General features: G+C 38.7%; 1 protein-coding gene across 13 annotated transcripts in view; it reads left to right on the forward strand.

The window, feature by feature from the left end:
• The window catches only part of NCOA3 (nuclear receptor coactivator 3), a 125799-nt gene that overhangs the window by 47366 nt on the left and 56496 nt on the right, over window positions 1–21937 (forward strand). For 9 of the 13 annotated variants that reach the window (XM_055545225.1, XM_055545227.1, XM_055545226.1 and 6 more), the window contains one exon: window positions 16180–16264. The exons of 1 other annotated variant lie outside the window; for it this stretch is intronic. The gene's annotated coding sequence lies outside the window, so the exon portion shown is untranslated. Of the gene's footprint in view, window positions 1–15191; window positions 15293–16179; window positions 16265–21403; window positions 21485–21937 lie in introns of those variants that run through there. 3 more of the 13 variants (XM_055545222.1, XM_055545219.1, XM_055545218.1) reach the window with 2 other exon arrangements.

The following is a 21937-nucleotide window of genomic DNA, read 5'->3' on the forward strand; positions in this document are numbered from 1 at the left end:
TTTCCTTCCAAGGAGTAAGCGTCTTTTAATTTCATGGCTGCAGTCATCATCCACAGTGATTTTGGGGCCCAAGAAAATAAAGTCTGTCACTGTTTCCACTGTTTCCCCATCTATTTGCCATGAAGTGATGGGAACAGATGCAATGATCTTCGTTTTTTGAATGCTGAGTTTTAAGCCAACTTTATCACTCTCCTCTTTCACCTTCATCAAGAGGCTCTTTAGTTCTTCCCTTTCTGCCATAAGGGTGGTGTCATCTACATATCTGAGGTTATTGATATTTCTCCCGGCAATCTTGATTCCAGCTTGTGCTTCATCCAGCCCAGTGTTTTTCATGATGTGCTCTGCATATAAGTTAAATAAGCAGGGTGACAATGTAGAGCCTTGACATACTCCTTTTCCTGTTTGGAACCAGTCTGTTGTTCCATGTCCAGTTCTAACTGTTGCTTCCTGGCCTGCATACAGGTTTCTCAAGAGGTGGGTCAGGTGGTCTGGTATTTCCATCTTTTTCAGAATTTTCCACAGTCAAAGGCTTTGGCCTAGTGAATAAAGCAGAAGTAGATGATTTTTCTGGAACTCTTTTGCTTTTTCTGTGATCTGGCAGATGTTGGCAATTTGATCTGTGGTTCCTTTGCCTTTTTTAAAGCCAGCTTGAACATCTGGAAGTTCTTGGTTCACATACTGTTGAAGCCTGGCTTGGAGAATTTTGAGCATTACTTTACTAGCATATAAGATGAGTGCAGTTGTACAATAGTTTGAGCATTCTTTGGGATTGGAATGAAAACTGACCTTTTCCAGTCCTGTGGCCACTGCTGAGTTTTCCAAATTTGCCGACATATTGAGTGCAGCTCTTTCACAGCATCATCTTTTAGGATTTGAAATAACTGGAATTCTGTCACCTCCACTAGCTCTGTTCGTAGTGATGCTTCCTAAGCCCCACTTGACTTAGCATTCCAGGATGTCTGGGTCTAGGTGAATGATCACAGCATCGTGATTATCTGGGTCGTGACGATCTTTTTTTGTATAGTTCTTCTGTGTATTCTTGCCACCTTTTCTTAATATCTTCTGCTTCCATTAGGTCCATACCATTTCTGTCCTTTATTGTTCCCATCTTTGTATGAAATGTCCCCTTGGTATCTCCAATTTTCTTGAAGAGATCTCTAGTCTTTCCCATTTTTTTGTTTCCCTCTTTGCAGTCAATTTGATTGCAATCAATCTTTGCATTGATCATTGAGGAACGCTTTCTTTTCTCTCCTTGCTATTCTTTGGAACTCTGCATTCAGATGGGTATATCTTTCCTTTTTTCCTTTGCCTTTCGCTTCTCTTCTGTTCACAGTGATTTGTAAGGCCTCCTCAGACAACCATTTGGCCTTTTTGCCTTTCTTTTCCTTGGGGATGATCTTGATCCTTGCCTCCTGTACAGTGTCATGAACCTTCATCCATAGTTCTTCAGACACTTTGTCTATTAGTTCTAATCCCTTGTATCTGTTTTTCACTTCCACTGTATAATCGTAAGGGATTTGACTTAGGTCATACCTGAATGGTCTAGTGATTTTCCCTACTTTATTCAGTTTTCTTCAAGTCTGAATTTGGCAATGAGGAGTTCATGGTCTGGGCCACAGTCAGCTCCTGGTCTTGTTTTTGCTGAGTGTATAGAACTTCTTCATCTTTGGCTGCAAAGAATATAATCAGTCTGATTTCAGTATTGACCATCTGGTGATGTCCATGTGTAGAATCTTCTCTTGTGTTGTTGGAAGAGGGTGTTTGCTATGACCAGTGCATTCTCTTGCAGAAGTCTATTAGCCTTTGCCCTGTTTCATTCTGTACTCCAAGGCCAAATTTGCCTGTTACTCTAGGTATTTCTTGACTTCCTACTTTTGCATTTCAGTCCCCTATAATGAAAAGGACATCTTTTTTGGGTATTAGTTCTAGAAGGTCTTGTAGGTCTTCATAGAGTCATTCAACTTCAACTTCTTCAGCATTACTGGTTGGGGCATAGACTTGGATTACCGTGATATTGAATGGTTTGCTTTGGAAATGAACAGAGATCATTCTGTCATTTTTGAGATTGCATTCAAGTACTGCATTTTGGACTCTCTTGTTGACTATGATGGCTACTCTATTTCTTTTAAGGGATTCTTGCCAGGCGTAGTAGATATAATGGTCATCGGAGTTAAATTCACCCATTCCAGTCCATTTTAGTTCACTGATTCCTAAAATATCCATGGTTACTCTTGCCATCTCCTGTTTGACCACTTCCAATTTGCCTTGGTTCATGGACCTAACATTTCAGGTTCCTATGCAATATTGCTCTTTACAGCATCGGACTTTATTTCTATCACCAGTCACATCCACAGCTGGGTGTTGTTTGCTTCGGCTCCATCTCTTCATTCTCTCTGGAGTTATTTCTCTGCTGATCTCCAGTAGCAGGTTGGGCACCTTCTGACCTGGGGAGTTCATCTTTCAGTGTGGTATGTGGTACATTTCTCATAATTAATGTACCAATATTATAAAATCCATAGTTTATAATAAGATTTACTTTGTGTTTATAGTTCTTTTTGTAGGTTCTGACAAAGGCATAATGTCATGTATCCACTATTACAGTATCATACAGAACAGCTTTACCTGAAAGTTACCTGCGCTTCACCTGTTCATCTTCCTCGCCTTCTCTTCAACCTGTGGTTGCTATAGTTTTGGCTATTGCAGCATGTCATGTAGTTGGAATCATATAGTATTATAGCCTTCTCAGACTGGCTTCTTTTACTTACCAATGTGTATTTATGGTTCCTGCATGTCTTTTTTGGCTTGACTGTTCATTTCTTTTTATTGCTGAATAATATTCCGTCGTATCCTGCAGTCTCTCCATTCACCTATTGAATAACATCTCGATTCCTTTCAATTTTGGGCAGTTATAAATGAAGCAGCTATAAATATTTTGTGTAGGTTTTTGTATGAACATATTTTTGAGTCAGTTGGGTATTTAAATACTTAGGAGTGTGATTGTTGGATCATATAGTAAGACATTGTTTAGCTTTGTAAGAAAGTGCCAACTGTTTTCTTAGGTGGCTGTACCATTTTGCATTCCCCTAGCAATGAGAGTTCCTTTTGTTCCATATTCTTATCAGCATTTGTTACTGTCAGTTTTTTAGATTTTAGCCGTTTTAGTAGATGTGTAGTGGTATCTTGTTGTTTTAATTTGTAATACCTCAAAGATATGCCATTTTGCATCTTGTCATATGCTTATTTGCCATCTGTATATCTTCCTTGGGTCTTCCCTGGTGTCTCAGACAGTAAAGAATCTGCCTGCAGTGTGGGAGACCTGGATTCTTTGGTGTGAGGTATTTAGATCTTTTGCCATTTTAAAATTGTGTTGTTTTCATGTTATTTCTTACTGTTGTTTAAGAGTCCTTTGTATATTTTTGAATACAGGTCCTTTATCTGATAAATGTATTACAAATATTTTCTCTGTCTGTGATTTGTCTTCAGTTTTTTATTTAAATTGGTAAAGGAGAAAGGGGGCTTGATATCTAACTTACCCCAAGTATTAAGCATAAGCATATGTATCTAGGTAGACATGTTCTCATACTTGAAAGCAATCATATGTTGCCTGCAATTTTAAGTTGTTTCATGGACGTCCTTTTAGGTGATTATTTTCATAGATCTGTGTTTGTTTCAATGGCTATATAATTACCATTTTTGAGTGTCCTTTCTTTAGCCATTAATTCATTAATTCTACAAATACAGTACTTGTCATGTGTCAGTTACTGGGGACAAAACATGCTAGAATCTCTCCTCAAAGAGCTTGCATCAAATTAGAGTTCAAATTAGAGTTCCCTATTCATCTTATTTATCTCTCCTTTTTTTTTTTTTTTGCTCTTTTATACAATGTTATATTAAATATCCTTGTATACAGATATTTTATATCTTGATACACTTGTGCTATGTTTCTAGTTATGGGCCTACTGAACCTAAAGATACTTGCTTAAAATTACTGATTTTTGCCAACTGGTAAAAATTATTTTCTTTTATTGTTTTTATTTTACAGTTCCCTAATCCTTGGAAGAATTGTGCTTGTTTTACTGTGTTTTATTGACCATTTGTATGACAGTGAACTGCCTATTTTGATTTTTTTTGCCCATTTTCCCTCTTATGTTGTCTTTTCTTACTGATTTGTGAGAGCTCCTGTATATTGTGAGTTTTTGTTCCTTGTCTGTTAATACACTGCAGATATTTTCTCCCAGTCTTATTTATGTTTTATTTTTTATTTCTTCTTAATTTGGGACTTAAGTTAGAAGTTGCATGATTAAGACTTCCTGGGTGCCCTTCACTCACATTCTTCAAATGTTAACATTTTAGTATATTTGTTTTCTCCTTTCATTAAAAAAAAAATAGTACCATGAATTCCTTGGCGATCCAGTGGTTAGGACTCCCTGCTTCCAATGCTGAAGTGCGAGTCAGGAACTAAGATCCCATTGCAACTGTGTACCTCTGATTGGGACTTGAACCCATGATTTTTAGATTAGAACCATTCATCTGGTGTCTGGACTTGATGAGGCTCAGGTTCTTTGTGTCTCAGTGCAGAAGGAATTCGGCAAGAGGCAAAGTGATGGTCTAGAGGTGTTTATTAATATAGGATGCTTGTGAGAGATGCAAGCTGACAGGTGAGGGGTTCTGCCCTGAGGGCTACATGTTTATAATCAAAGGAAAGAGAGGGGAAAAAGACCCTTTCTTTCTCATACTTTGAGTAGATGTTAGAGCTCCTCCTTCATATTGGGCAGAAGAGGGACCTTCTGAGGTCAGACTAGGACTGACGTAGTGCTTATTCAAATCAGCTGAGGGGTGGTAACAGTTTTCTTTCATTAAATGACCTGGGACTGTATTTCCTGCTTTGTCGTTAAGCAAGCCTGCTTCATTGCACAGTGTTTCTTGAGGCATCGTTGACGTGGCGTGGTCTGCCCGGGTTTCCAGGCTCCCCTCTGTCTGTGAGCTCCGCTGGGGCGTCTACGACTGCCTGTGTAACTGTCCTGCTCTCACCACAGTCATAACGGCCGTACCCCTCCCAGCAGCAGCCGTTCAGGCACAAAGCTTGTTAAAAAAAATTAACCCGCAGATACTGAAATCCTTATGTGTATGTAAACGTCTCTCTTTCAAGCAGTAAGTGTATTTAATCTTTTCTTAAACAGTTCAGGACGTTAGGGACATTATTAATTTTTGTTTTTTTTGGCTATGTGTGACACCGTTTGTACCTCTTGAATTGAACAGGAATGCTTCTCATTAGGTTGAATGAGTCTAGGCCACTCCTAAGAGTTTTTGTTTGCCTTTCTTAAATAAAAAATTATTTTTTTCCTATTTTCCTTCACTGTCTTTTGCTTGCCAGTTAGCTGTACTTTCTTGTTAATAAATACTTTATTGCTTCTAATAGTCTTTAATTTCCTGTGAAGTTGGGAAGCCAGATACATGCAGTATTCTAAGAAGCTGGGTCTAAATAACAAATGCATTCAAGTGTGAGGCCATGGGAGTCTCCCTTAATCAGTGGATGGACTGTATGTTTTTTCCACTAAGAGACATGGCTTTTCCTGACAATGACGGTGGCAGCAAGGATCTCAGACATTCATAACTGCCCCTGGAGATAGGTAGGGCGAGAGATGTTATCCTTAATTTATAGAGGAAGTAATGGGTGGTGGCGGTAATGTTGTTATTAGAAGAGCTGAGATTTGAATCTGTTTTTTTTTGTCTAAATCTATTGAATAAGCATTGTTTTTAGTAATACTTCTTTTTCCTGTCTATTACTAATAATACTTTCTAGAAAGTTATGTTGTGTCCTGGCTTTAAGTACCATTCTCTCATGAGTTTTTATTAAACCTAAATTTTAAATTGAAATAGGTTACTAGCACAGAATTTTCAGGTTCCCATTGGCCTATAGCGTGGGTTCCAGACTAGAAGTGGGAAGATTGAGTCTATTGGACTTAATCAATTTCATTATCATTAATAATTGTTAATTTCATGGGAATTCCGTGGTGGTCCAGTGGTTAGGATTCTGAGCATTCACTGCTGAGGGCCTGGGTTAATCACTGGTTAGGGAACTAAGGTCCTGCATGCTGTGCACTGTGGGTCCCCCCCGCCCCAATAAATTTCATTATCTATTAGACTGTTATATACAGTCCTGTCTGCTATCTGCCTGGAGCTCTCTTTGCTTGGTTGGTTCCTTTCAGCTCTCAGATTAAATGTTGCATCTTCAGAGCCCTTTCCTGACCTGAAATTACTTCTCTCTTCCTATGTCTCTCCTCTTCTGTATCGTATCACCCTGTTTATTTCCTTTATGACACTTAATCACTTTCTGGAAATGCCTTTTGGAAATATCTTGTGTATTGTTAATATCCAGTAAAATGTTAACTTTACTGTGATTTTTATCCTTTGTCCATCTTTAGGGTTTATTTTATCTCACAGATAAGTGCTTCGGTCTATTTGAACTCCTCCGAGCAGCTTCCTGTGCCCAGGAATGAGGCACTTTGAATTTAAGGGCTTCTGTGAGGGCCTCCTGTCTTGTTTACCTTTGTATCCACAGAACCTGGAATAGCAGACTTGTAGAATATAATTTCAGCAAACATTGTGAAGTGAATGTAGTGACAACATATTACCTTTTTCACTTGAAAGGTACGGTTGAGGCTTATAGTCTAATGTGCTTTTCAGAGAATAAACATATGGCATAGCTATATTATTTGATGTGGTTCAGTCGCTGAGTCGTATCTGACTCTGTGACCCCATGGACTGCAGCCTGTCAGGCTCCTCTGCCCATCCCAGGCAAGAATACTGGAGTGGGTTGCCATTTCCTTCTTCAGGGGATCTTTCTGACCCCTGGGATTGAACCATCTCCTATTGGCAGCCCAGCTACATTATTACTGATTAATAATATCATTTTGTATGGTATATGTATTTTTTAAACAAAATTTTCAGTTACCAGATAGCCAGTCCATCCAGTTTGAAGCCATAGAAAACATTTGAATTAAAAAAACAAAAACAAAAAACACTTGTTGTGTGAATCTTAGAGTGTGATTCTCAGACTCATGTCTGTGAACCACTTTGACAGAGCAAGGAGACATCCATGCTGGTATCTTGTTTGTTTTGATCGTCAACGTTTCTTTTTAGGTTCCATTTTTGACATAGAAGCTGCATTAGTATGGGAGGAGAACCAGACCACTGACTGCTGTACCCCATTTAGTCAGTCTTATTTTCCAAATGCAGAGTGCTTTGGGTACTCAGATAAAACCAGGGGAGAAGAATGATTTGGTTGGAGATGCCAGGAAAACTGCACTTTCCATGCCTGGGTTGGTTTGTGACAAGAAGCTCGCTACCTACTGTTGAACTTGGTGCTTTGTTCTGAGTTATTTTTGGAGTAACTTATGTGATGGAAAGAAAGAATATAGAGGATAGGAGAAATTGAGGAAAAATGTATTCCCCTGTCCTGGGGAGAAGGTATATAATATAATAGCTAATTTACTCTATGTTCATTTTTAGGGTTTGTTCTGTCGCAAAGGCATGTGATTAGGTCTCATTGAATTCTTCTGAATGCCTTTCTTTGCCAGGCCCAGCTACTAGATTATTTGGATTTAGGACTACTCACAATGTTTTTTTGCTTAGTTGCCTTCCTTTTTCTAAGATGATTTTAAAAAGCCCTTTATGTATACAGAATACTCTGTGCCAATTAAATAATAGCTTTTTCTTGCCAGTCATTGAAAGGTAAAAGACTTAAAAACAGCATCAATTTGTTTGAACTTGTGCATGTAATATCATTTTATTTTTGTTGTTGAAGTTAGAATGAAAGGATGGGGAGCATAAGGGAGGGAAAAATTATATTCTCAGTTTATGTAGAAAATAGAAATATAATGGGTTTGAACATGTTGACAATTAAAAAAAAGGACCAGGTTTTACGTTTATTATACAACCATTAAAAGCATGTTGCTGATGATATCTCCCTGGAGTATCTTGGTTCAGGCATATCTTCCATTTGGTGGGTAAGAAAAATTAGACACACAAAGTCAGTGTAATTTTTCCAGTTACATATAGAGAAAATAATAAGTGGTGTGTAGATTTCCTTGACTCTGCCTATATTTTATCCAGTCGAAATGTATACGGAACTCAGGACAGGCGATGTACTTTGTATAGTTTCCCAGCTGTTCATAGTAACGGCTCAGTTAAATTTTGACGTTATTCTTCAGGGAGAAGTTTTGTTCTGGTTGCTGATGATGTATATATTGATGTTTTTGAGCATGGACATAATATCTGTGTTCATGTTGATAAGAAAATTGAATTGGATTTCAGTACAAAACTTTTGTAAACATTTTGCGATACAGGCTCTTGTATTTTGGATTTCTGCTTTTCTGATGTTTAGGCCACCATTGGTTTTAGATAAGAGAAATTTGAATCTCTTGATTCTATTTTCTTCCACGGCTGTATCTGCCTTTGCAGGCGTTTTGCATAGCAAGTACAGGTTGTATTGTGTTGAATGCTAAGTTTACTTCAGTGTTTGGTATTAGATGGTTTGTATAGTATATGTACTGAGGATATCTTTGGAATTTTGACATGAGTATAGTATTATATATTGATTACATTTCTGTTTTTAAATATTAAGGAGTGCAGATATTTTAATCTTTACATGCCAAGAATTCTGGGATCTTGTTTCCCCTCCTTTAATTGCTGCTGGTGGAGGTGGAAGCCCTTCTCAGTGTTAATAAATGCCATCACCCGTTCCCTTCCCCCAGCTTTACACTGGAGCCTAGTTTGCCTGCAGCTGCAATGGTAGGCATCTTTCAGGAAGTGACCTTGGCTTGTATTAATCAAATTCAGAACACACAAAAAGCTTCTTGCTAACATGCTGACTTGATGTAAAATTTTATCGCATCCATTTTCTTTCAGAATGAGGCCATCTTGTAAAAAGAAGATATACAGAAGACTCCTCCAATTTAATACATTAAAAAAGCTTTGTAAGCCATGTTAAAAAAAACAAACAAACCTAGATTTTAAAAGTAAAGACTATTAATGGCCAAATGTGCATAAACCTAAATCATGAAGGTTTGGGAGTTGTTAGAAAATTAACTTGTTTTAACGCTGAATAAAAAGAAAGTCCTGTATGTTAGCATCAAACTTATTTACTATTTAGCTACATTAAATACAATTTAGTATTGTATTTAATATATTATTTATATAAAAATATTAAAAAATTAAGCTATAAATTTAATAATAGCTACATTAAATTATTGTGGAAGATTTATACACTATGAATTTATTTTGGGGCCCTTTAGTAAACATGTATTAAGAGAGATACTTTTGTATATAGTTTATCTTTGGGTGTTCAGAAATGACTTTGATCTTACTGTGTTGGTTTGGATAAGAAAACTAATATCCTGCTTGGAATCATTTTCTTATGTAGTGGCAGTACCTACAGGGACTTCTACATATAACAGAAGATTAAATCAGCAGGGCTGCTAAAATTTACCACCTATTGTATTTATGAGAAATATTCTAACTACAAATTCACACAGTTGCTTCTTCACTTTTAGCTGATCATTATGATGGAGCAGTTAGTATAGTCAAAGAAATCTAGTTTTTAAATGTAGGATAGTTAAGGTTTATGTCTTACAGATCTTTATTTTAACCTTGTTCAGTGTTATATGTAGAAAAGAATATTTCATGGATTAGTCTGCTAATGTTTTCTACATTTGGGAGAAATTTACATAAAAAAAAACTTGGAGCTCAGTCGCATCTATTGCCAAGGGGTTCACTCTTGAGTTTATTTTGTATAGGAGTCACTTGTGTGTACTCAACTGTTTTAGAAGAGAAATACAGAAAAAGAAAGCTTAAACTTTAGGAGCTGTACCTGCATTTTGGTAGATGTACAGTATGAAAAGTACAGGCATGGTATGTGTTTATTAATGATTAGGAGAGGCGATAGAGAACCTATGGAAATAAAAAATTGGGGTTAGATACATACTTTAATGGCTTCAACATCTGAGTTATTATTTACTGGAAACATAATCAGCATTATCTGTGATCGTATTGTAACTTGTTCTTAGAATTGCAGCCTCATGGAAATAAATCTATCTGTAACCTGCCTAAGTTCACTCTTTGTCTCGATACCAACATTAATTATTGGTTTGTTAGATACTACAGGAGAATTTCAAGGAAAATGACTCGATCATTTTTCTCCACTCAAATACCTGTTTAAAATACATGGTCTTCAATAAAATTGTCACTTTGAACTTAAAATGTTCTTTGCCTCCTCCTCTGCTGCCACCTTCCCATGCCCCCCATTCCCCCCTAAGAAGGAGAAAGGAACGCCTTAAGAGAAAAGGAATACATATAATCCTGGTAGCCAATGAGTTAATGTTCATTTGCAGCCTGAGGGTCAGCGTTCAGTCCCTGTTTCCTGATTGGCTGCTAAAAGGTGAAATTGAAACCACTGTAAACTTTTGACCCTGTAGCAATTCTTGTGGAACGCCTTCCACTGGTGGAGCCCAGAGCTTCAGCTCACCTCTCCACCCAACCCCTCCCACCCGCTTTCCTGTATTTATTTTGTATGATCCTGCAACACTGCATGCGGTTTTTCCAGGAGAGGGGGGAGAGGGAAGCAGAACAAGCACCAGCAAGTGGCTGGCTTCATGCCTGTTTTAGCAACCATGTCATTACTAGCTACAACTCAGCCAGAGATAGGGAGCTTGTTAATAAACTGGTCTGCCAACTGGATTTTTTAGTTTTCTCCTTAATCTCAAGGTAATTTAAAAAATGCAGAATGGTCGTATTTACTGCCATTGTTCGTCAGTGGATAGTATCGTAGTGTAAGCGAAATATATGGCACGATTTCCTGAATGTGTTGAGTTAAAAATAGCTTTCATATTCAGCACCTTTATATACCCCATTAATGTTTCCTATGTCTCTTATGATTTTTACGTAAATGCCTAATGTTTTACAAAAGTTTTTTTTTCTTCTTTGCCTTTGTCTTTTATTATAAAGAAACTCAATTGGCATTTCATTTCTAACTATGGAGAATAATTGCAGAAATTATCTGTACATTCAAAGTTTGTTAATAATCTCCCCCCCACCCCCCGCTTTTTTTTCTTGGATGAGATAAAGGGTCCTGGATTTGTCTTCCATTCACATGTAAACAGTGCTTTACAGTCACCACAGAAACCCGTGAACACGGCAGGACCGTCCTCTTCCCTCTCCTTTGACACTGTTGTCAGACTCTGCCTTCGTCTTTGGTTCCTGCTTATATCCCTGGTGTCTGGCAGAGTTGATGCTCAGCAGATACTTACTGAGGGAACATAGTTTTCATTTCAGAAACTACAGTGGCTGTTTGTACCTGCTACTCCTTTCCTAATAGCAGGAACCATATTTTGCTTACACTTTGGAGGGCCTGTGTAGCACCTGACATCTGATAGGTGCAGAGCAAACATTTAAGTGACTTAAATGCCTTCCCCAAGGTTATGAATCTGAACTTCCAAAACCTAGGTTTTCTGAAACTAAAGTTTCTGTTTTAACTGCCTCTTTTAAATTTTCAGATTGATTCTACGTAGAACTAAACATTTATTAAAACTTATTAAATGACTATTCAGAATAAGTTATTATAAATCAATTTGGTCTTTTCTAATATACATCATAGGCTGGGTGGTAATACATGTCAAGTATTTTTTTTTTAACCCTGTCCTTACTTCACTAAGCCTGCATGTGCTATAATTTGAAATAATCCCTACTCCCCTTGTCAGAGAGACTGGTGTTGTTGAAAGTTTGTCATCAGTGTATTCCCAGTATTCTCTTGGGTACCAAATACATTTTTCCTTATTTACTTGAACACGAAATAATGGACTAATAAATTTTAAAGAGAAAATTCTTTTTTTCTGTGAAGTTTATATAGCTTTAAAAACAGTAGCATCTTTTTATATAATTTTCTTTCCCCTTTCATTAGATTGGTTGTAGTTGATTGTTGTAAGTAAAATCTGGTGTTAACAATTTTGACAGGATATATTTATTGTTTGATAAATAATCTCAACTGCAAAAAAAAAAACTGTTATTTGTGCCAATATTACGTAATCTTTAAGTAAACGGGGTGTTTAATTGGTGCACAAACTGATTGTGTAGCGCTTTAAAGACGAGTGGGCAACAGCTGGCTTTTCCCAAAGATGGTGGTTCCCCATCTCCATCTATGATTTTAGGGGCCCGAGGAGGGAGTCCCTGGGAGCCCTGCCTGCAGCAGCATGAAGAGAATAATGAGCTTAATATGATTAATAGTAGAGTCCTTGCCCCCTTCCGTGCTCAATAGCAAAAGAAAAACACATTCATAATATTCAGTGGCCTCTCTTTGTCAGTTGGTGTTTCCCAGCATCAGCATTCTGTAGTTTGGATTTTCCTCTCAGCTCCCCTCCCCCAGTTTGATTCTTTGTTCTGGCCTCGAGGCACATCTTCTCAGACTAGCTCTTACTAACAAAGCTCAGTTTGATCTCCCCAAGCCCCCAGTAGCTTTCTAGTGATGCAGGTTTTGATAATGTGGATCTCATCAGTCACCTTTATGTTAATTCTAGTAGACAAATTGGGGCTTCCCTGGTGGCTCAGTGGTATAGAATCCACCTGCCAATGCAGGATATACGGGTTCAGCCCCTGGGTCAGAAAGATCCCTAGGAGAAGGAAGTGACAATCCATTCCAGTATCAGTGCCTGGGAAATCCCATAGACAGAGGAACCTGGTCAGCTACAGACCACGCGCTCGCAAAAAGAATCAGACACAACTTAGCGACTAAACAAACAAACAAAAAGTACAGTCCTAGGAAATCTGCTCTGACTGTTGCTTTTTCAGAATCTTGGTTCTAGACTAGTCAACTGCAGTGTCCCAGCGGTTCCATACTTGACAGGATCTTGGTAGATAGTACTTTTTAGACTACCTACTCCTTGCAGTTTGCTGGTAGGCAAGCCAGTCGTTGCTCTGATTATTTGCTGCTAAGTCACTTCAGTCGTGTCTGACTCTGCGACCCCATAGACCAGGCTCCCCGTCCCTGGGATTCTCCAGGCAAGAACACTGGAGTGGGTTGCCGTTTCCTTCTCCAATGCATGAATGTGAAAAGTGAAAGTGAAGTCACTCAGTCGTGTCCGACTCCTAGCGACCCCATGGACTGCAGCCCACCAGGCTCCTCCGTTCATGGGATTTTCCAGGCAAGAGTACCGGAGTGGGGTGCCATCGCCTTTGGGGGCCTCTAATCCAGCTGCACACTTCCTGGGAGAGGAGAACTTTTTAGATGGTACTCCTTTATGTTCTGGGGGTTATGGGGTACAGATGGGCTGTCAGTACTCCTTCGGATAGTTCTCATCGGCAGTACAGAAATGCTTGAGCATGAATGTAGGCTCTCTCACCAGCTTTTCACATTAGGCAGCAGTGCTTGTTCCCTGGATCAGTCATTAGGTACATTCTGACTCAAATGCCTTTTCCTGCCCACCTATCTTGTTCTCTAAGTACTAATGTCACCCCATGAACTCCCCCTTACCTCTCAAAAGGAGCAACGACAAAAGAGCCATTTCTCTTTAAAAATTACATTTATTTGTTTATTTTTGGCATCACTGGCATGCATTGCTGCGTGCAGGCTTTCTCTAGCTGTGGTTAGCGGGGCTCTGCTTGGTTGCGATGTGCGAGCTTCTCAGTCCTGCGGCTTCTCTTGTGTTTGAGGCTCACGGGCTCTAGAGCTCGGGCTCAGTAGTTGTGTACTGGCCGAGTTGCTCTGAGGCACGTGGAATCTTCCCAGACCAGAGATTGAACCCGTGTTCCTTCCATTGGCAGGTGGATTCTTAGCCACTAGACTGCTAGGGAAGTACAAAAGAACCATTTCTGAGATGAAATTTGATTTAAAACTAGGGCCAGAAAACCTTGAACTTTCTTTACAGGACTTTTGCCTACCTTTTCCCCCTCCACTGTCCTCTAGTTAAATTGAATATAAAAATTCAAGTTATAAAACATTGAATTGAGTGAATTAGTGAATTAAAGTCGCTCAGTCATGTCTGACTCTTTGCGACCCCATGGACTATACATACAGTCCTTGGAATTCTCCAGGTCAGAATACTGGAGTGAGTAGCCTTTTCCCTTCTCCAGGGGATCCCAACCCAGGGGTGGAACCTAGGTCTCCTACATTGCAGGTGAATTCTTTTCCAGCTGAGCCATCAGGGTAGCCCAGGAATACTGGAGTGGGTAGTCTATCCCTTCTCCAGCAGATCTTCCCAACCCAGGAATTGAACCAGGGTCTTCTGCATTGCAGTAGGATTCTTTACCGACTGAGCTACCAGGGAAGCTCAATTCATTTAAAAACCAAAGTTGTTTGTGTTTTCTCCTGTTTTTTTTATTTCAGTGTGCTTAGAAACTCTTGTTATACTATGTGTCAGATAGTCTTGTTTGGCTAATAATTGTTTTTATTTATCGAGCTTGTATATACTACGTACTAGTAAGTAATTTTGGAGAAGGCAATCTCCAGTACTCTTGCCTGGAAAATCCCATGGACAGAGGAGCCTGGTAGGCTGCAGTCCATGGGGTCGCTAAGAGTCAGACACAACTGAGCGACTTCACTTTCACTTTTCACTTTCATGCATTGGAGAAGGAAATGGCAACCCACTCCATTGTTCTTGCCTGGAGAATCCCAGGGACGGGGGAGCCTGGTGGGCTGCTGTCTATGGGGTCACACAGAGTCGGGCATGGCTGAAGCGACTTAGCAGCAGCAGTAAGTAATTTAAGCATTTTCACTTAATTGTCACAAGAACCTTATGAGTTGTGATACCTATTTTAAGATGAGAAATCTAAGGCTCAAAGGTGTCTTACATTGACCCAGGGTTACCAGACCAGTAAGTGAAAGAGCTAGGAGTTGGTTGGCTCTAGATCTGGTGGGCTCTGAAGCTTCTGCTCTTTAAGCTATTATGCTAAGAACCTATATGTACTATTGTGGACTGGAAGAGGCGGTCCAAGAACTAGCTAACTTTTGGCATTGTCTCAGCGATAAGCTGGAGACTACTGTGATTATTAGTAGACACGGTACTAGATACAGCAGTTCCTTTTATAACTTTAATTGCATGCCACTTATATATTACCTAGATTTTCTTCTCCCTTCGTCAACAACGTTATGATGTGATATCCTTCTGCCCTCAACCCTCATCCCCCTGTTTCTCACCTTAAAGTGCAACAGATCCTTCACATCATGCACCTAGATTGTGGTTGGTTGTCTCCTATCTACTATGTGGATTGGCCCTGACTGTGATGTGTTTGTTACTTGGAACTTGTGAGTATATCATTTTTCCTTCCATCCTTTCTCAACAGACCTGCCAGTTCCAGCACGAATGCTATTAACTTAAGAGCTTAGCTATGGTTGTTGAATCTATAGATAGCTCTAGAATTAGTGGTAGTCAGAGTGTGCTTTGTCTCATTTGGAAAATCGTAAGGTGAGAGTGAATGTTTTTATTGGCTCACTTTTTTGTTGGACTAGGGCCTGCTCCACATTTCCTCAAGTGCAGAACTATGCAGTTCTGTATGCTCCCATATTTATTGAAGTTTATTTTGAAGAACTGTCCTTCATTTACCTGTCTCCTGTTTAAAATAATTTTTTTGTGTGTGTGAATGAAATGATGTACCCTTTCCTAAAGGGGAAGAAAACATCCAGTACTTTTTTTTTCTTTCTCCCTTTTCCTTGGTTGCTTTATCTATCTGGTGGGTATTTATCTTTTTTGAGCTTGAGGATTTTAATTAGCTTCTTACAGGATATTTATATTGTTTTAAATTGTTAATTTGTTGAGCATTCCCTTTGGACTTGGGGGGAACATCCCAAGTTCAGATTACCCATCTGGTTTCATCACTCTTCAGAACTTGGAGCTGGTCTCCTTCATCACTACTTTGCATTATCCATGTTTACAAACTGTGACGGATTGTATTGTGTATGCCCTGCCTAATTTTTTTTTTTAAACAGAAGTAGTAATATATGGCAAAATAAGGCATCAAGTTCAAATTCCTAGGAAGAGGCTTCATACTTGATAACTTTTTGTTAGTTTTGTTTCTTATGTCCAGGGACGGGAAAGGTGGGAAAAGTTAACTTGTGTGTGACTAATAATAATATTTATATTCAGAAAGGGCAATAAAAATCAATACCCTTTTTTTATTTGTTTTTGTCCTCAGGATCAAAATACTTGCTGAACAGTGGAGTCAGAGACCAATAAAAACAAACATAAACTACTTGAACAGCATTTGACTGGTTAGCCAGGTAATTCAGTTTTACTTTGGATCCTTTGTCATTTTCTGACTTCACCCTCTGAAGATACTGCACACTTTGTGATTTTATGATTTCATTTTAAGCGTGCTTTATATGTTATGTTGTCCCCTTTAATGATACTGTTAGTTGAATGAAGGGTCTTGGAATAAGTTAATATATATGTATATTCTATATACAAATATAAATTTGGAGGGAAGGAGTATGTTACAGTTTAACATGAGATGCTGCCATCAGCCCTCTTCTTCTTATGTGTGAATATTTTAATGGCACTTAAAATCGGAATCAGCTCCACCCATTTTGACTATTTCACCTTGCGGAGGCTAGTTTCCACAGAGTGCTTGTGCTGGTGTGTAACATTTCAACTGACTCCTCTCCTAACTTTTGTTATTGCATCAGGATAGGAAAAATGAGAATGAAGAAACTGTCTGATAGCCACAAAAGCACTTATGCCTTGCTTAGGTGGTTAAATTTCTTTTTGTTAGTAACATTATTATTCTCTTGGTTGGCTGGGCTTGAAATCTGAGTCATCTTGATATTTTTAGTAAACAAGCCTTATCTGGTTTTCTATTTTCATGTCTCCTCTATTCAGTGAACTTTCTGTTACCAATCTTAGCTTCCTAGGCCAAGACCCCATAATTTCATGCTTGTGTTTGAAATGTCCCTTTACTGCTTCTTATCTATGTTTCAACCCACTTGAAAATTTGCTAGAAAATTTTCTTCAGTATATCCCTTTAATCAAGTCTCTTTTCTGTTAGGAGCTTTGGATGACTGTTCCCTGGCTTACAGAAAAAAAATACAAACTCCTCTCGCTTACATTTGAAACAGTCCTTTATCTGATACTTTATCTAGGCCTCCAGTTTCAATTTCCCAATAAAATCCTTCAGTTAATTATGGGATACACCCATTATATTCTGAACATAGTAGAGAACTATCTCCATAGTATTTATCTTAAAAAACAAAACTTTATTTGGAAATTTCCAGTTTACAAAAGTTAAAAAAATAGATAAAGAATTATCTAGATATCCTTAGTCAGATTCACTCTCTGGTTTTATTATTTGCATTTATGTGGGCTCTTACTCTTTCCTCTCTCTTTTTTGAATTATTTGAGGGTTATGTTCCATAGAATGTGTTTCTTTCCTCTAATACTTCTGCTTTATTTCCTACGAATAGGGCCATTCTCTCATACAACCATTGTATGGTTATCGACTTCATAAATGGATGTTAATATAGACCTGTTGTCCATCTTCCAGTTTTGTCAGTTGACCTAATAAAGTCTCTCCCAGCAGTCTCCCTTGCTTCTTGTAATGGAAATGAGTCTAAGCTCAGGTACTACATGTAGTTATTATTTTTCTTTAGCCTCCTTTTTCCTGGAATATTTCCCCAGCCTCTTCTTTGCCTGGCATGACATTGACATTTTTGAAGACTGCAACCCTTCCCCTCCCTTATTAGAATGTTCTTCATTTTCTGTTTGAAACAGGGTTAGAATGAGGCTATTTGTTCTTGGCTGGGATACTGCATAGGTGATGTGATACCCCGAGAAAGATGTACAACTTCTGGAGGCACAGGATGTCTTCTGTCCCTCATTGGGATGTTAATTGTGATCATTTGGCCAATGTGTTGCCTGATTTCTCTGCTGTTAGAGTTTCTCCCCCTTCTTTAAGCAGTGATGGGGGAGACAATGCCAATACCATGATTCTCATCACAGTTTGCCCTAGATTTAGCATTCATTGATGATTCTTTTCTGATCTAATTTTTTAGGGTCATGCTTCCAAAATGGTTATTTTCTCATTCCGTTTCCAGTGGAGCTCTTTCATCATGCTCCTGTGTCCTTGTGGGAAATAGTATTAGAGACCAAGATCCTTGGTAGGTGTCCTTGTTGCTCCTAGATTGTCTTCTCTTCTTAACCCCTTCAGTGGACACAGCTAGGAAATAAATGCATGTTTATACATGTACATACATAAACATACTTGTTCATGTACACACACACACAGCAACATGCATCTATGTAGTTTATAAATCATGTGTTGGTGTCAGTATGTCCAGTTTCCCTCCACATCTGCAGGGTTTTTTCTTTGCACCTCTCACTTTATATTTTTATGTCCATTTTTATACCACGAGAGCCTTGGTTCCCAACATAGTACATTTACTCATTTGGTCTGTCCTATAATATATCTAAAATCATTTCAGATTTGCTTTGCCCATTTAATTACAGTAAACAAAGTGAGTGGGGAACTTGTATATAGTTTTGCCCAGGACTGAGAGGAAATCCTGTATTCCTTTTTTTGACTTACATATTTGTATTTAAAATTTTTTCATTTTTAAATTTTTATTGGAGGTTAGTAGTTGATTTACAGTGTTGCATTAGTGGTTGATTTTCGGGTGTAAGATGCTATATTTTTAAAATACTTGAATTAGTTCTCCCTCATCCTACCTTCCCTTCCCTCCCCATTTTTGTTTCCCACCTTAGTTTCTGCATGATGTAGTTGTGATATTTGTTTGAAACGAAATGAGGTTTATTTATTTGTGTGCTTGAGTTTCAGTTTGTTTTAAAATGCTCCTCCTCATTCTGATTCTGGTTTTATGTTGATTATGTAGAATATGAATACGTTTTCAAAGGTCAAAATTACACAAAAGATACATATTCCCTCTGTATCTTTTCCACCCTCATTTTCCCCATTTCTCAGAGGAAGCCACCTTCAGTGTTTTCTAGAGTGTTTCCCTGTATTTTCTTTTTGTAATGACAAGCAGATATATGTATGGTTTTTTTTTCCTTCCCCAATTGCTCACCAGTAAAAGAGTCTACCTGCAGTGCAGGAGATTCAAGTTGAGTCACTGGGTTGGGAAGATCCCTTGGAGGAGGAAATGGCAACTCACTCTAGTGTTCTTGCCTGAAAAATCTCACGGATAAGAGGACCCTGGCAGGCTACAGTCCAAAGAGTGGCAGTGGGTTGGACAGGACTGAGCAGCAGCAGCAGCATCGTTTTCATTATGTGCACACACCATAGGTTATTCAGTCAGTTTCCTCTGTGTGGGTATTACCTAGGTTGTTTCCAGTATTTTGCAGTTAAAATGATGCTGCAATGAATAACCTTGTGAAAATATATTTTCATATTCTTGGGGGGGATATACCTTCAGGATACATTCCTACAAGTAAGATTACTAGGTTGGAGGGTAAATGTATATGTAGTTTTTGTTAGATGTTGTCTAATTACCCTCCATAAGCATTATGCCATATGGATTCGCACCAGTCATGTGTGAGAGAGCCTATTCCCCCCTCTCACACTGAATACGTTCTACTGAGTGTTTTTTTAGCTGCATCCACATGATTGAGTGTATCAGTAGTTTATTTTTATTGCTGAGAAGTATTCCATTGGGCTTCCTGTTTTTGGCTTCCATGAATAAAGCTTCTAGGAATATTTAAGTGCAAGTTTTTGTTTAGATTTTTTTTCCCTCTTGAGTAAATACCCAGGAGTGTAATTGTCTTATGTTAAGTGTGTGCTTATCTTTATAAGAAATTGAAACTGTTTTCTAAAGTAGCTATACCATTTTATATTCCACTTGCAGTTTATGAGAGTTCAAGTTCCACTATATCTCTTTATGAAGCGTCTGTTCAAATTTTGTGGATTTCTTAAATTGGGTGGTTTGTTTTCTTATTGTATGACTTAAATTTTTCTGAGTACAAATTCTTTTCAGATATATTTTGAGAGTATTTTCTTCTGGTCTTTCTTTGGTCTCCCTTTTCATATTCTTGAATTTTTTTTTTTTTGAGAATATAGGCATTTTGAATAAAATAAATTTTTTTTTTTGCTTATGAGTAATCGTTTTTTAGTGTGTGAAGAGATCTCTGCCTATTAATGAGTTGATGAAGATTTTTCTCCTTTGTTGTAGAAGTTCTGTAATTTTATCTTCATATTTAGGTCTGTGATCCATTTTGATTTAATATTTGCATGTTGTGTGAAGAAAGGATTGAGGATAAGTTTTTAAAAACATTGACATTCTGTTCCATGGCTATTTGTTGAAGACTCCTTTTTCCATTGTGTTGCATTTTAATTGTGTGTGGGTGTGTGTATGTGTATGTACATGCGTGCTCAGTTGTGCCCAACGCTTTGCTACTCTGTACGTGTGTGTGTGTATGTGCATGCTCAGTCGTGTCCTACTCTTTGCTACTTTCTGTGTGTGTGCTCAGTTGTGTCTGACTCTGCTATTTCATGGACTGAAACCCGCCAGGCTCTTCTGTCCAAGGAATTTTCCAAGCAAGGATAATGAGTAGGTTGCCATTTTCTCCTGCAGCAGATCTTCTCCAACCAGGGATTGAACCTGTGTCTTCTGCATTGGCAGGCAGATTCTTTACCAGCGAGCCACCTGGGAAGCTGGAATATATAGTCGGAATCTCGGAGAAGGCAATGGCAACCCACTCCAGTACTCTTGCCTGGAAAATCTCATGGATGGAGGAGCCTGGTAGGCTGCAGTCCATGGGGTTGCTAAGAGTCGGGCACGACTAGGCGACTTTACTTTCACTTTTCACTTCCATGCATTGGAGAAGGAAATGGCAACCCACTCCAGTATTCTTGCCTGGAGAATCCCAGGGACAGAGGAGCCTAGTGGGCTGCTGTCTATGGGGTCACACAGAGTTGGACACGACTGAAGTGACTTAGCAGCATAGTCGGAATCTATTTCTGGTCTTTATTCTGTTCCATTGATTCATCAATCCTTATGCCCATCAATCCAGTGCAGCTTTATAGTAAGGCTTGAAAGAGGTGGTGTGAGTGTTTCAACTTTTTCTTCTTTGTCATGATTTCTCTGAAAGTGAAGTTGCTCAGTCGTGTCCAACTCTTTGCAGTCTCATGGACTGTAGCCTACCAGGCTTCTCCGTCCATGAAATTTTCTAGGTAAGAGTACTAGAGTGGGTTACCATTTCCTTCTCCAGGGGATCTTCCAGACCCAGGGATTGAACCCTTGTCTTCCGTATTGCAGGCAGACACTTTACCATCTGAGCCAGGATTTTGGTACAAATTTCAGGATATGTTTGTTAGTCCCTGCAGTCTTGTCAGTCTCTCTGAGAAACTGCCCTGCAATATCTATCCAGCTTGACCATTCTGAATTCTGGTTATTATCTTGTCCATTCTGCAGGATTGCTGGGCTCTGTTTGAGTTCTTCATCCCTCTGTTGTGATCTGGAAAAACTGCCTCCTAGAAGGAAGCCTGGCTGATGGTGGGGCTCATGTTACCATGTTGTTCCTTCTCCCCTCATGCCCAGTTGTTTTCTTAATCTCAGGGACCACAATTTCTCACTGTTTGTTTTCTGATATTTGAATATAGTTTGCTTAGTTTATGTTGGGATGAGTCTCCTTATTCTCTCTTGACCTAAATTGGAAGCCCACAGTTGATTCTTGAGTTAATTTAAAAAAAAAAAAAAAAAAAAGTCTCTTCTCATGCTGTGCCAAAAGGAGCAAAAAGATATCTTTAACCATAGAAGCTTCTTTGATTGCTGTTTTATTTATTTATTTTTTGGGCTGTGCTGTGCAGCATGCAGGGTCTTAGCTCTCTGACCAGGGATTGAACCTGGGTCTCCGGCCATGGAAATGTGATGTCTTAACTATTGGACTGCCAGGGTATTTTATTGAACAGCTTCTGAGACCAGAGGATTAATTTCTCTGGAAGTTTT

The sequence above is a fragment of the Bubalus kerabau genome, chromosome 13, assembly GCF_029407905.1.
Source record: "Bubalus kerabau isolate K-KA32 ecotype Philippines breed swamp buffalo chromosome 13, PCC_UOA_SB_1v2, whole genome shotgun sequence".
NCBI classification, from domain to species: Eukaryota; Metazoa; Chordata; class Mammalia; order Artiodactyla; family Bovidae; genus Bubalus; species Bubalus kerabau.